We start from the raw sequence: 16179 nt of genomic DNA on the forward strand, positions 1-16179 counted from the left end.
GAAATGCAAATCAAAACCACAATGAAATATCACTTAACTCCAGTGAGAATGGCCTTTATCAAAAAGTCTCAAAACAATACATGTTGGCATGGATGCGGAGGGACAGGAACACTCATACACTGCTGGTGGGACTGTAAACTAGTACAACCCCTGTGGAAAACAATATGGAGATACCTTAAACAGATTCAAGTAGACCTACCATTCGATCCAGCAATCCCATTATTGGGCATCTACCCAGAAGAACAAAAGTTATTCAATAAAAAAGACACCTGCACTAGAATGTTTATAGCAGTACAATTCACAACTGCAAAGATGTGGAAACAACCCAAATGCCCATCAATTCATGAATGGATTAGCAAAATGTGGTATACGTATACCATGGAATATTACTGCGTCCCGTTGGAATCTGAGTTAGACTAATATTCTTGCTCTGCTATGGTCATTTGAATGGAACCATGGAAGGAAAAAAAAAGGAGGGCAGCCAGAAAATTGAGAAATGCTAGGTTGATGACAAAATTATTTTCCAATAGTGTATTTTAAGTTAGTTCTTGATGTGTATTTATTGGGCATTGAAGTTCTTAGCACAGTTCATAAAGACGGTCTGTTTCTTTCTGCTTGGGTACTGATGCAAATGAAAATATATTAAACAAAGCTAAGTATTGACTATTACCAAAAAAAAAAAAAGAAAGAAAGAAAGAAAAAAAAGAAATAACGGTGATATGGCATCTCTTTGGTTCTCCTGGAGAGAGTTGGAACCCATTCTATTAAGTGAAGTATCCCAAGAATGGTAAAATAAGCACCACATGTACTCACCAGCAAATTGGTTTCCCTGATCATCACCTAAGTGCACATTTGGGAATAACACCAATTGGGTATCGGACAGAGGTGGGGGGTGGGGGGCGGGGATGGGTGTATACTTACTTGATGAGTGCGACGAGCACTGTCTAGGGAATGGACATGCTTGAAGCTCAGACTCGGGGGGATGTGGGGGCATGGGCAATATATATAACCCTAACTTTTGTACCCCCATAATGAGCTGAAATAAAATTATATATATATATATATATATATATAAAATGATATAGGAATGTTGAAAGTAAAATGATGGAAAGAGATATATCATGCAAACATTAATTAATGGAAATAGGAGGGACTTTATTAATATAATACGAGGCAGACTTCAGATCAAAGAAAATTACCAGAAACAGAGCAGGACATTACATGTAATAAATAAGCCAATACACTCAGATGACATAACAATTCTAAATGTGTTTGCACCTAACAAAAAAGCTACAAATTATGCGAAGCAAAAACTGACATAATTGAGAGGATAAATAGACAAATCTATAATTATACTTGGAGTCTTCTGCATCTCTCTCTCAACAATTGATACAGGATCTAGACAAAAAATCAGCAAGGATCTAAAAGAACTCAACCAACATCAACCAATAGGATCTAATCAGAATTGATAAAACATTCTACCCAGCAACAGATTACACATTATTTCCAAGTGCCCCCAGAACATAAAAATAGATTATATCCTGAACTATAAATTAAAACTCAAGAAATTTAAAAGAACTGAATCACACAGAGTGTGTTTGTTGACCACAGGGGAATCAAATTAGAAATCAATAACATAAAAAAAATGAAAACCCCTAAACAAGAAACATGAAAACTGAACAACATAAATCTAAATAATCCAGTGGTCAAAGAAGAAGTCTCAAGGGATGTCAGAAATACATTGAATAGAATGAAAATTAATATATATCAAAATTATAGAACACACCTATGCTGAGACAGAAGATTATGGCACTAAATACATACATTTGAAAAGAAGAAAAGTCTTAAATCAATAATCTAAGCTTCCACCCCAATGCCCTATAAAAAACAAAGCAAAATAAACTCAAAGCAAGCTGAAGGAAGGGAATAGTAAAGGCAAGAGTAGAAATCAACAATATTGAAAACAGGAAAAATAGAGAAAATCAATGATACTAAGAGCTGGAAATTTGTAAGATCAATACACTGTGAGAAAGCTTGGCCACATCTTAGCAAAGACAGGACAGGACAGTCTGGGGACTTCTGCGGTGACCGAGGCTGACAAGTGGGAGGAGAACGGTTGAGAGGAAGGCTGGCAGTAGGGAGAGTGGTGTCCTGCCTCTCCTGTCACTGCTCTCTGCATAAAGTCTCTCTCTCCACACTCCACTGCAGTGTCCCCAAGCTGGCTTTGTCCCCGCTGCTGCTTTTGTTCCACCAGTGACAGTTTACTGATCTAGGTCTCATGGGATCACCTTCTTAAAGGCTCCAACGTAGAGCCTTGATAGCAAACACCTTACTAGCACTTCAGTGCCAAGCCACTTCAAGAATGGGATATAAAACCAATGTCTCAAGGAACCAGGGTGAGGATACTGACAAATAAAAATGAGAGAAGAATTACTAATATAAAAAGTGAAATGAGATATCACTTAGATCCTGTAGACAATAAGAAAGGAGAGTAGCGGAACACTATGAATAACTCTACACGCATGTTTTTGACAACATAGACAAAATAGACTAATTCCTCAAAAAACATAATGTACCACAACTTGGCCAAAATTAAATAGATAATTTTAAAAGATCTATCACTATTAAGGAAATTAAATTCATAATTTTAAAACTCCCAAATAAGAAACCTCTAGGCCCAGATGGTTTCACTGGAAAAATATAGCCAGCATTTAAAGAAGAACTAACACTTATTGTACATACTCTCTAACAAAAAACTGAAGAGGATAGAACAGTCAGACCTTTATTTTATGAAGCTGGAGAGACCCTGGTACCAGAACCAGGCAGACAGTGCTAAAAAAGAAACCTATGGACCAATATCCCTTAGAAATATAGCTGTAAATATTCTAACAAAATATTAACAAATAAAATTCAGCAGTATATAAAAATAATTATAAACAATCAAATGAAATTTGTTTAACGGGTGCAAGGCTAATCCAATATTGAAAAATTAATCAATTTAATCCACCATATTAACAGGTTAAAGAAGAAAACCATACAATCATATCAATCAACATAGAAAGTAAATTTGACAAAATTCAATACCAATTCATTTTAGAAGTTCCCAGAAAAAGAAGAATAGAGGGGAACTTCTTCAACTTGATAAAGAACATCTACAAAAACCTTAGATGACATTATACTTAATGGCAAATGAGTGATTGCTTTCCTTTAAAGATGGAGGACAAGGCAAGAAAGTCTGTTCTCACCACCCTTATTCAACATGGAGCCAGTAAAATAAGGCAAGAAAATAAATGTATATGGATCAGAAAGGAAAAATAAAACTGTCCCTATTTGTAGATAACATGATTGCCAACATAGAAAATCTAAGAAATCTACAAAAAAATCTCCTAGAACTCATAGATTCAGCAAGTTTACAGGAGACAAGATAAACATACAGAAAATCAATTCTATTTCTATATACTCACAATGAAAACCAAAATTTAAAATGTTATACCACTTATAATCCCTAAAAAGTGAGATATTTAGGCATAAATCTAACATGTATAGGGTTTGTTTGCTGAAAACTACAAAATGGTGAGAAAGGAAATCAAATAAGATACAAATAAATGGAGATACATATCATGTTCATGGACTAGTAGACTCAGTACAGTAAAGATGTTGATTTTCTCCAAATTTATATACTAATTTAGTGCAATTCCTATTAAGTTCCAGCAAGAGTTTTTTGTAGCTATAGACAAGATTATTCTAAAATTTATGTGGAAAGGCAAAGGAACTAGAATAGTAAAATAATTTTGAAAAAATATTAATAAAGTGGAAGAAATCAGCCTACTCAGTATAAAGACTTATCACATAGCTACAGCAGTCCAGACTGTGTGATATTGGTGGAAGAATAGGCACATAGATCAATGCAGCAGAATACAGAGCCCAGAAATCAGCACAATTGACATGACAATGAAGCAGAAGCAATTCAGTGGAGGAAAGTTAGCCTTTCAACAAATGTGCTAGAGCAACTGGACATCCATAAGCCAAAACAATGAATCCCAACCCAAGTCTCACACCTCATACAAACTTTAACTCAAAATGGATTACAGAATTCAATGTTAAACACATTGTACCTTCAAACATTTTTACAACACTCTGCTCCCCAACCTTTCCAAACTGACACTTGTTTATCTTTAAATACCATTTCTGCAGAGGGACTTTCATCCATTTAAGGGAAACATTTTCTCCACTCTCATTGATTTCTGTCATGTTATCTTGTTGATTTTACCCATAGCATTTTACCTCTTAATTGTTACCTCTTAACTTATTATTTATTTAGTTTTATTGATGTATTTACTTGTTGACTGTTTGATTCCTTCACCAGCCACTAAGTTCCACACCTCCAGAAACCATATCTATAGTATTTTGTTCAGAAATGTGCTCTGATCATCCAGCATGACACCAGGAACATAGTGGATGTTCCAAGAAATATCTGCAGACAAAATAAATGAATCTGTCTCAGAAGGCCAAAGGACCTTGCAAAATAGAACTCCAGAAGTCTGATTGTGAGGAAAGAACTCTGCAGTTTTCAACTGGGTTTGGTTACCAGGCTCCCCAGCATAATTCATTTAGCTAAATTATTTAAACTCTCTGAGTTGTTATAGGTAGTGACTGAAATCATAAATATAAAGTTTTCATAGTTTTCATTGGATAAATGTTGGCTCCCTTCTTGAGACGGGTTGACTTTTTTTTGACCCCTAAATACAACAGAATGAATATCATAAGCAAAACTCTTTAAATTCATATATTCATTTAAAATTCACATAACAGTTTCATTTGAGAACATCTGTGGTTATTTGTAAAGAAGAATTATTAGCCCCAAAACATAACTAAAAGGAATTATTTTTCCTAAATTGCATGATACTTTATAGGCATAAGGAAGATGAGAATTTTAAATGACTCACTTCTTTTTAAATTGTACATAATTTTTTCTCTAGCACAGCAGTTCTTAATTTCTTATATCTGTCTTGGGGAGAATGATGACCTAGGTCAGGGGAAGGAAGATACTGCCAGACAAAACCAGATTCTACCTGCTTCCTGTAAAAAATGTTTAATAAGAGCAAAGCTTGTCTTTGAAGTGTCTTGATAGCCTTTATAGTCAGTAACTCCTCAACAGGATTTCATTCGTTCTGGATGATTCTATTTTAAAGAGAATAATAGTAGTCTTTGAAACTGACAGACAGAGGGTTTTTATGAACCATTCCTGATCTATTCTATAAAAGAAACTGCTGAGTGAACTTGGGAAGGGCATCATTTCTATTTGTTCAATGCCATATACCTAGGGCTTGAGAAAGTGTCAGCCATTTGGCAAGTGATTGGCAAATATTTATTGGATGCACAAATGCATGAATGAGAAGAGAATCTGGGTGGTAGAAGCAGATTGTCAACTCAATAGAGATGCAAAATATCATAGCAGGAAGGGGCTACAGATAAAGACCATTCCAAACTTCTGACTCAGCATTTTACCTACTCTTCCATGTATCATCGACCTTCCATGTATCATCGACCTGAAAAGAGGTCTCCGTTTAAAAATTTTCCAGATATGGCTGGGCGTGGTGGCTCACGCCTATAATCCTAGCACTCTGGGAGGCCAAGGAAGGAGGATTGCTTGAGTTCAGGAGTTCAAGACCTGCCTGAGCAAGAGAGAGACTCTGTCTCTACTGAAAATAGAAAAATTACCTGGGCATCATGGCATGCACCTGTAGTCTCAGCTAATTGGGAGGCTGAAGCAAGAGGATTGCTTAAGCCCAGGAGTATGAGGTTGCAGTGAGCTGTGATGATGCCACTGCACTCTACACAGGACAACAAATTAATACTCTGTCTCAGAAAAAAAAACAAAAGTTACAGATATGACAAGTCGACTTCACCCAGGCCATTTCATCTGCATCCTAATCACCAGCAAACCTTTCTTCCAAAAATTGAAGTCTACCTGCCTTTAACTTCCAACAGTAGGCCCTAGTTCTTATCTTTCTTCCAAAAATAGCTTACCAAAGGTTTCAAGAAAGCTGTCATGACACTGATATTCTGAATTTCATTTAAACTCCCAATAACCCACTGAAAAGGGAAAGGCCCTTACAAGTGGTTTCTGGACAGACATCAGGCTTCACACTCAGTAAACACAAGCTGGTAAGCAAAAAGCCTCAGGATGGTGGTGAGAAAACCAAAGTTTAGCTTTATATTTTAATAAATGTTTTATTTTAGAACCAGTTTTAGATTTACAGAAAAATTGTGAAAGGAGTACAGAGAGCTCCCATGTACCCCCACAATCAGGTTCCCCTGTTATTTATATCTTATATTAGTTTGATATCTTTGCCACAATTAATGAACCAATCTTAACCCCTTATTATTAACTAAAGTTTATACTCTATTCAGAGTATAGATTTTTACCTAATGTTCTTTTCCTGTTGAGGGACTCATTCGGGACCCCACATTATATTCAGCCATGGTGTCTCCTTGGCTCCTCTTGCTTGTGACAGTTTCTTACTCAGACTTTCCTTGTTTTTGATAACCTTGACAATTTTGAGGAGCACTGATCAGGTATTTTGTAGAACCCTCAGTTAAAATTTGTCTGATACTTTTCTCATGATTAGATTGGGTTGTGTTTTTTTGTTGTTGTTTGTTTAAGATTAAGAACACAGAGATAAAACCCCACTTTCCTTACATAAAAAGTACACACTATCCACATGACTTACTACTGTTGACGTTACACTTGATCACCTGACTGAGGTAGTGTTTATTAGCTTTCTCCACTTAAAACTACTCTTGTTTTTTCCCCCTTTACATACTACACTCTTTGGGAGGAAGTCACTATGTATTAATACAACTCACACTTAAAAACTTATGTTCCACCTTTATGAGGGTGAAGTATCTACACAAATTATTTAGAATTCTTATGCCTAGGATATTGTCTCTTCTCCATTTATTTATATTAGTATGAACTTACTTACTTTATACCTGGATTATAACTCAATACTGTCTTATTTATTGTTGCTCAGTTTTTTAGTTTTGGCCATTGTAAGCTGTTTCAGGTGATTCTTGATCCCTTTCGCATACCGTAGTGATTGTTCTTCTTGCTGCTTCCTGACATGGCAGAAGGCATCACATGGTGAGAGGGCAATAGAGCACTCGTGCAAGAGAGCTCACTTTTGCAATTAAGTTTCAACATGAATTTTGTTTTTGTCTTTGCATTTTTTTTGAGACAGAGTCTTGCTCTGTCGCCTGGCTAGAGTACAGTGTCGTCATCGTAGGTCACTGCAACCTCAAACCTGTGAGTTCAAGCTCTCCTCCTGCCTCAGCCTCCCAAATAGCTGGGACTACAGGTGTGCACTGCCATTCCTGGCTAATTTTTTCTCTTTTTAGTAGACATGAGGTCTCATTCTTGCTCAAGCTGGTCTCAAACTCCTAACCTCAAGCGATCCTGCCACCTCCACCTCCCAGAGTGCTAGCATTACAGGTGTGAGCCACCACGCCCAGCCTCAACATGAGTTTTGACAGGAATATTCAGGTCACAACACCTGGCAAACACAAATGTTTTGTACCATCTTTATATTATATGTATTTTATCTTTATATATATTTTATACCATCTTTTCTGGAATGTCATCTAATTAGAATCGTATAGTGTGTAGCCTTTCAGACTGATTTCTTTCACTTAGCAATATGCATTTAAGATTTATTCCTTATAGTCCTTATAAGCCTTATAATTTTGGATTATATTTTAAGCTCAAAATTGAGCTAACCACATACTTCGTTTATAGCACACTATCATTTACTTCTCTTTAAAGAAGGCCGCTCCTTTATTAATTTTCCTCTTCATTTCCCATTTTCACTCCCATTTCTTCACTTCTCCAGCACCCATTATAGTATGTTTCATCCAATTTCATAAATGTATTTATGTATGCATATATTCCTGAAAAATATTATTTTTGATGGAGGAATGTCATAATCATACATAAATTATATATCATACTGTAAATTACATTGTTTCAACCATCTTTCTCAACACTATGCTTTTGAGATCATTCTCTGTATAAATCTATAAAGCAAGAATTTCAACACTATATATATACATACATGCACATATGTTTTTTCAAATACATACTTATAGATATATATATACATACACATATGCACAAACATATACATATACAGTTGATTCTTATTTGCAGTAGTTATGTTCCACAAAGTCACTATGAACACTGATTTAGTGAATACTTAGCCACTGCTCCTAAGGGAAATATAAGGTTAGGTTTTTTGAGTCTAGGGTTACACCATTTTCATGAACTGATCAACACATGGCCTTGGTTTATGTGTGTTTCTGTTTAAAGACATCTTGTTTAATATATATTATGGATTTATCAACCTTGAACTCATGGTACTATAACTCATGCCTGAACCACACGTATCTAACATACATATTTTCTCCATAAAGCACTTCACAACCTTCTTGCACTTGGAAATGCACTACACTTGGGGTCCATTTTAAACAGCAAAATCAACAAAAGGAACAAAAATTTTCTAAAAGGTGGCACTAAATAGACCATGAAAAGGACACTTGTTTGTAATACGAGAGACAAAACAAGAAGATAGAATGTGGCCTTGTTCCATCTCAGTTGGGAATATGCACATTGAACAACTCAAATTTTTTTTTTTATTTCAGGATATTATGGGGGTGAAAACATTTTGGTTACATGTTATCACTTTGCCACATCCAAACCATGATTTAGCCACTCAGTACATATCAACAGTGACTGTGAAAATGTCCACAGTATTCATATTGGGGTTACAAATACATTTTAGCAAGTAGGCAAATTTGCAAATATGAAATCCATGAATGATGAGGATCAACTGTGCATGTACATATATAATTATTTTTGACAAATTCCTAGTTTTCTGTTGTATGTATATGCCACATGTTCTACACCAGTTTTCCTAGGATGGCCAATTTGATTATTGCCTCCAGCTCTGTTGCCAACAGTGACCACTGCAGTGAACATCTTTGCTCATTTATCCTTACAGACCTGTGTGAGAGTTTTTATGCATATGGATAAGGGGACTTCTAAACTGTACATAATCTGCACAATTAGTTCGACTAAACGCTGCTAGCTGGCTCTGCAGAATGACTACAGCAGTTTGCACACCTGCCAACCTGAGCATGCCCATTTCCCCCACATTTTGCTAGATCTGACATTATCTGACTTTTTAATGTTTACTAAATCTTTGAGTACAGGATAGTGTTTCTTGGTTTTAATTTGCATTCTCTGAACACTAGTCAAGATCTCTTCACATACTTACCAGCAAATCACCATACACCCTTTTGCAAATGGCTTATTTTAATCATTTGTTTTTCTTTTGAGTACCGTGCCTTTATCTTACTGATTTCCAGGCAATTCATGTAAACACTAAATACTGATGCCTTTAAAATTTTATAGACATTGCAAATATTTTCTACTAATTAGATATGTGTCTGGAAATTTTGTCAATGTAGAATTTACTGGGGAAAATAATTAAAGTAGATATACTCAAATTTGTCAGTTTTCCCTTTATGTTTGAACTTAAGGGATTTTTTCAGACCCTTTGAATTTTTTTTTTTTTTTTTTGCTATTTCTAGTCTTAACAGTATTTTTTAAAAACAAAAGATAACAGCATTTTTCAGTGCATGAATATCTGAAAATCCTTTCATGTGCAAGTACATTTTTCTAAGAGAGGGAAGAAGAGAAAAAAAGCAACAAGAACCCCGCTCTTACCCTTTCCATCTGTATTTATCCTGGAAGGTATAAATCAAATTTACTTTTAAAAGTTCATAAGGGGCTTTTCATGAATGCAAGTTTCTCCACAAAACATCATGCTGTTAAAAAATGTGCAACATGAAGGGAATGCCATCATGATAACTAATGTGATTGGCAAAATATAGTTGTTTTGTAAGGTAAGGCAGAGATTTTAATATTTATGTAATCAAAGTCCAAAAATACCTTTCTCCAGCACAAACTGTTACAGCTTTCTGCCCAAGCACTCCAAAATTTGGGTTCTTAATATTGTTGATGATATTCAAAATTATACCATATATATGAAAATATTGATATCAGATTCATCTCATCTGATGTATTTGTGCTCTAGTAGACACTCTATTTGCTCGTTTATCATTTTCTTTTGTGGCAAGAACATGTTTTTCAAAATTTCTACTAATTCAGTCTGCAACTGAGCACCACTAATTTTCTTTCTCATTTTCATTATTTGTTTGATAGCTTTCTGAGTTCTTAATACTCCTGGTTGAAATAATCCTTCATTCTCTTCTTCCGCCATGCTTTCTGTAGAGAGTTACAAGCATCCATCCAAGTTGATTTTACCCCTTTTCTGAACTTTTGCATTTTTTATTAAACTGAACTCCTCGTTCACTGAAAAGAGGGTACCTTCTGTAAGGTCTTTGGGTGAGTTAACTTGAGGTTCATACAATAAAACTTGCCATTTGAGCTTTGGGAAAGCTACTAAAGACCATAAAGTCCTTCTGAGCTCAGCATCAGGGTGTTCAGTTGCAAGTTTCAGATTTTCAAAGCTGATTTTCTCTCTAGGTCTTTGGTTCTATGCAAGCAACACAGCCAAATCATATTGACCTACTTCATTCTTTTTTTTTTTTTGAGACAGAGTCTCACTCTGTTGCCCAGGCTAGAGTGCTGTGGCGTCAGCCTAGCTCACAGCAACCTCAAACTCCTGGGCTCAAGCGATCCTCCTGCCTCAGCCTCCCGAGTAGCTGGGACTACAAATATGCACCACCATGCCTGGCTAATTTTTTCTATATATATTTTTGGTTGTCCATATAATTTCTTTCTATTTTTAGTAGAGACGGGACCTACTTCATTCTTAAATGTTATAATTCCATTTGACATGAGATGATGCCAAAATAATTTTCTGCCACTATGGTTTTTTTTGTAGGATTCTTCTACTCCAGGTATCAAGTCCTCCAGTTCAGCAGGAAGTGAGACAAAGACTTTCTCAGAACTTCTTGACCAGGAACCAGCGTTCACAATTTTTATATTAGCTGAATCAGCTGGTAAAGCCAATTTATTATTTTTATGCATTTCCTTAAAAGCTTGGTTCAAATCTTCAGATACTTTTATGTACTGAAACATTCTAGCAAGCTTATTTGCATAATCTGCTGGCATACCAACTTCTCTTAGCCACTCTACCATATTTTCTTCCTTCAATTTCACTATCACCAGAGATGTCTAATATAAGACGTCGTGTCAGATGAACTTTGTGATACCTCATGAAAATATCTGTGTTTTATACATATTTAGGTACCAAGAGGACTTCTTTAAGCTTTGCTTCAATCTCTTCAGAAGTTATTTTTTTGCTTAATGGTGTTTTTCTTAGCAACGTGTCAATAGTAATTGGCAGGCAGCTCAGGGCATTTTGATTCAGGCTGAGTGTTTAATCCCACCCCCTTCTGCTTCAAAGGTAATTCAAGTTTAAATTGGTAGCATCATTAACAACTGTTTTATATGCCTTATCTCTTGCAGTAAGAAATTGTGGGTCATCTTGAAAAGCTTCTTTTACAAGGTTACTAAATCTATTAAATAGTGTAAGTAACTGCTCAACATATTTCTCAGAATCAGTAGTAATAGTTTCAGCAGCTGCTACCATATCAGCCAGGCCAGAACTAATGATAGGTTCTTCCAAGTCTTTCAACATTGGCTCTATCCCATTGGGAATTTGGTCCATCAATGAAAACATTAAATGTAATTTTTCAGTTTCATTTCACTTGCTCATGCCTTGGTACTCTGCTAAGATAGTCTCCTTAAATGATGTCACCGGGGCATTTACACAGCATTCCATGAGCTATATTCCCTTTCTTTCTCCTTTTGCTAGCTTCTGTGAAGACAAAACCTTTTTGCCATATGTCATCAACTCCTGTATTTGTTTGCCTGAGATGAGCACAACTTCTAAATCCATAGCAATCTCTCCCCAGAGATTGCTTCAACAGAGTTACATTCTCATCATGTTTCTAAATAACGTAGTGCTCATTTTTCTTCTTCTTTTAATTTAGCATCTGCATATTTCATGTAATTCTGTACACCATTTTGTTGTAAATACGAGAGTACCTGTGTTTTACAAAAATCTCTCTTTTGAATCCAAGTATGTCTTTTCAAAATTGTCCCTATAAATTTGACGCTTATCCTCAGGATTAGAGCAAAGGTTAACATAGGATTCTCTTACTCCAATGACCAGCTGAGAATCAAAAGCTTCTCCTAATCTTTCAACATGTACCAGATTCACTGCACTATCTTGGAGTCTGTTCTTTATATTTGAAAAGATTGACTCATCCCATGTATCAAGCATAAGCTTTCGAACAATACTGTCTTCCACATTTGATTTTTTTTTTCTTTTTTTGCTGCCCTGTTTACGCATTTAAGTAATCTCTAGTTGACAAAAAGGTTTCAGTAAAATATCACATTGTGTAAAGAACTTTCTCCATTCAACAATATATGCTTTTAGCAAAGCTGTATCATTTTGATGGCTCAGTACTTGTGCTTCTGCTTGCTTCATAAACTCAAGAATGCCTTCTTTTAAAGCCTGATGAATTTTTACTGGGCCTTTATCATCCCAGAGACGGACTGCATGCACATCCAACAAAAGGATACGGCCATATTGAGGATTCATTCATTCATACAAAAATGTTTCCCAGTGACTCATTTAACACATAATGGAGCCCGAAAAGAGATCATACCATTGCTATTTTGTAGCAGATTCCTGGAGTAAAAGCTTCAAAACAATTGGGTGTAGGAAATCCCATTTGTCTTCAAACTGAAGAGAACTTTATTCTTTAACAGATTAGACGTCGCCATGTTCCTTCAATTTAGACTCTTACGAGAACATGGAAGAATTTGTGGCATGCCTGCCATAACTGGAGGCCAGAGTTCCCACCCGGGCCCATGGGCTCAGTGGCTCACACCTGGGGTGTGGTGGGCGCCAGGGCGCCATGCGATAGCACTGGCCTTGTTCCAAGTAGCTGGAGCTTCCTCACTCTTTCCCTCTACATGATCACATGAGCTTCCCCACACGAAGGTACTCACGCAAGTGCTCAGGGAGACAGGAACGGATTAGCCTTTGTGGCTGTACCCACAGTGCCTACTCGCAAGGAATTTAGCTCTGTTCAGGCCTGGCAGCTCAGGGTCAGCCCAGATCCTTTGAATCTTTAAATATCCTTCCTCATCCTGAGGTTACACAAAGACATTGTCCTAAATTTTCCTCTATTTTTACATATTTTCTTTTATTTTATGTCATATTTCTTTTGTCTTTCTTAGGTTCTCAATGCAACTGTAAATAATTTTTATATGGTAGAGGATTAGAATGTAACTTAATTTTTTCCTATAGAATAGCCAACTATCTTCAAAAATTGTAATTCCATTTTTATTAGTTACCAATATATTTAAATATTAATTTTTTCCTGAGCTGTCAATTCTGTTTTTTGGTTTTTTGTTTGTTTGTTTGTTTTTTGGTCTGTTTGTCTGTTGCTACACTAATACTACATTGTTTTGTTACTATATATTTTGTATTATGTTTTATATGTGGGACAGGTTTTCCCTATTTCATCCTTATTTTTAAAATTTTTCGAATTCATTTTAGGAGCTTTATTTTTCCATATATATTTTTGAAGTAATTTTCCAAATGACGCCTCAAAAATTATACTGGAGTCTTGGTTAGAATCTCTTTAAATTTATTAATATGATAGAAACATATATCTTTACAATGCAAAATTACTTTCTCATGAATGTGGTGTATTTCACCTTTGAGTTCTCCTTTTAGATCTCTTAAAGTAACTTTGACATTTTCTTCATAAAGTTCTTATTGCACTTTGTTAGACAATCTTTAGATATTTCAAAATTTTTGTTGCTTTTATAAGTGGTATTCACTCTACACTTCCTAGTTGATTACTAAGGAATCTTTTTGATTTGTGTTGCTGATTTTGGATCGAGTATTTTTGTTGCATTATATTATTGGGTTTCACAGTTTAATGACTTAAGTTTTATATGTTTATTATGATATCTTAATAAATAATAAAAAAATTTACTTCTTTCTTTCCAATTTTTATACTTCATTTGTTTTTTTCTTGTGTTATTGCTTTGGTCAGGACTTGTAGTATGTTGACTAACTGCCCTAGTTTGCCTGAGGCTGAAAGGGATTCTGAGACATGGGACTTCAGTAATCAAACCATCCAGTTTGCCTGGGATTGAGGAGTTTCCCAGGAAACAGTACTTTGAGAGCTAAACCCAAGAAGTCCTAGGAAAATCTGAGTTAATCACCCTACCTCTAGAAACCAGTTGAATGGTAGTAGGTAGAGTGAGAATTATTGTCCTGATCTCTACATTAAAGATAATGTGGCTAATGGTTTTACATTAAAAATATTGTTCACTATGGGGTTCTCTTAATAGTCTTCATTAAAGACTATTATTAAAGACCATTAATAACTAAATTTTATTTAGTTAAGGAATACACTTACTCATTTCTATTACTTGTTTTCTACTATTTTGTTGATATTTACCTAATATTTTTCTCCACCTATTAGGAGGACAGATATTTTTCACTGTTGAATCAGACTGGCATTTTTAGAACAAATGCTATTGTATCGTAGTGCAATTCTAATGCATTGCTTTATTTTCTTAACTAATTTTTTTGTATTTGCATCTAAATGGAATTGGACTATAAACCTAATTCAGCACATTTCACCTTTTTAAAATTTAATATAATACTCTGTATAAGAAAGAAATCATCTGATCCTTAACAGCTTGTTTGAATTCATCTGTAAAGCTATGTGGGATTGGGAGCCATGGGACTTTTTGAGAATCCATTGAAATTGCTTTAGTGGTTATTAATCTATTATAGTTTTCACTTATTTTTGTCCTTTTTGCCATTTGAGGGAAAACTTCTCTTTTATACATGTTTTCAAATGCATTCAAGAATAATTTTTATAGTTTTATGATTTGTAAATATATATTCTATGTGTATTTACTCCCAAGTTTTCACTCTGTATTTTGTTTATTTAAATATCTTGTCATTTTTTTCTAATTAATTGTCTGTTTTATGTCTTTTGAAAAAACTGGGTTTTTTTCATTGTTACTGTTCTCTAACTTTCTTTACACAATCTCATTTTATTTAATTCTCCCTTTATATTTTTCTTTTTTATTTATTAGGATTTAATGTTGCTCTTTATTTGTTAATTTGAACACTTAGCTAATTTATTTCAATAGATCTTGTTCTCTGCTAAATGTTTCAAATCCATTAATTTCCTTCTAATCTGCCTCCCACAGATGTTGACATGTAGTGCTTTCACTGCTATTTAGCCTAAATATCTTAGTTTCCATTATTATTTTCTCTTTTTACTGTTTATTTAGTAAATTTTTAGTTATTTAGTCACTTAGTTTTTTTCTTCTTATTATTAATTCCTAAGTTTCTTAAATTATAACCACATTTTCATGTTGTGAATGATATTAATTTTTTGTAATTTATTCAGGCCATTTTGTTTAGTGAACTTTATGAGACCTTCTTATACTTGACAATAATTTTAATAGTTTCAATGAATATAGATTCAAAGTCACTTTCCACGAATAACTTGAAAATATCTTATTACTGTCTTCTTGCAGCCAGTGTTACTATTGAAAAGATTATCATCACTTACTTTGTAGGTGTCTCATTTTTCCTCTCTGGTGCATTTATTAGGTTTTGTTGTCTTTCGTGTCTTTAAACATCACTCTTCTGGGTCTAGGTGTAGTTTTCTTCTTATCACTTCTCTCAGCACTCTGATTCTTGTCTAGCTAAGGAGCACATCTTGTTCATTACTTCTGCTATTTTCTCTCCTCCATTTACTCTTTGTTCTCCTTCTGAAAGTCCTTTTATTTAGCTGTTGACACTTCTACTTCTATCCTGTCTCTTGATCTTTCTTTCAATCTTCCCATTTATTTATGATTTCCTGGTGTCTTCCAGGAGAGTTCCTCGTCATCTTCCTGATCACTTGTTTGTACTGCACTTGTATTAATGCCATGATCCAACACATCCATCAGCACTTTAGTTTAACATTCTTTTTCATATCTAATACCTCCAGTGGTTTATTCATGATTACTCAATCTACTTCCTGTTTCCAATA

General features: G+C 34.8%; 1 pseudogene; it reads right to left on the reverse strand.

Annotated features, from left to right (window-relative positions):
* Positions 1-10094: 10094 nt before the first annotated feature.
* On the reverse strand, positions 10095-12883 carry LOC138399426 (cullin-5-like; annotated as a pseudogene).
* Positions 12884-16179: the final 3296 nt, after the last annotated feature.

The sequence above is a fragment of the Eulemur rufifrons genome, chromosome 19 (assembly GCF_041146395.1).
Source record: "Eulemur rufifrons isolate Redbay chromosome 19, OSU_ERuf_1, whole genome shotgun sequence".
In the NCBI taxonomy this organism is placed as follows: domain Eukaryota; kingdom Metazoa; phylum Chordata; class Mammalia; order Primates; family Lemuridae; genus Eulemur; species Eulemur rufifrons.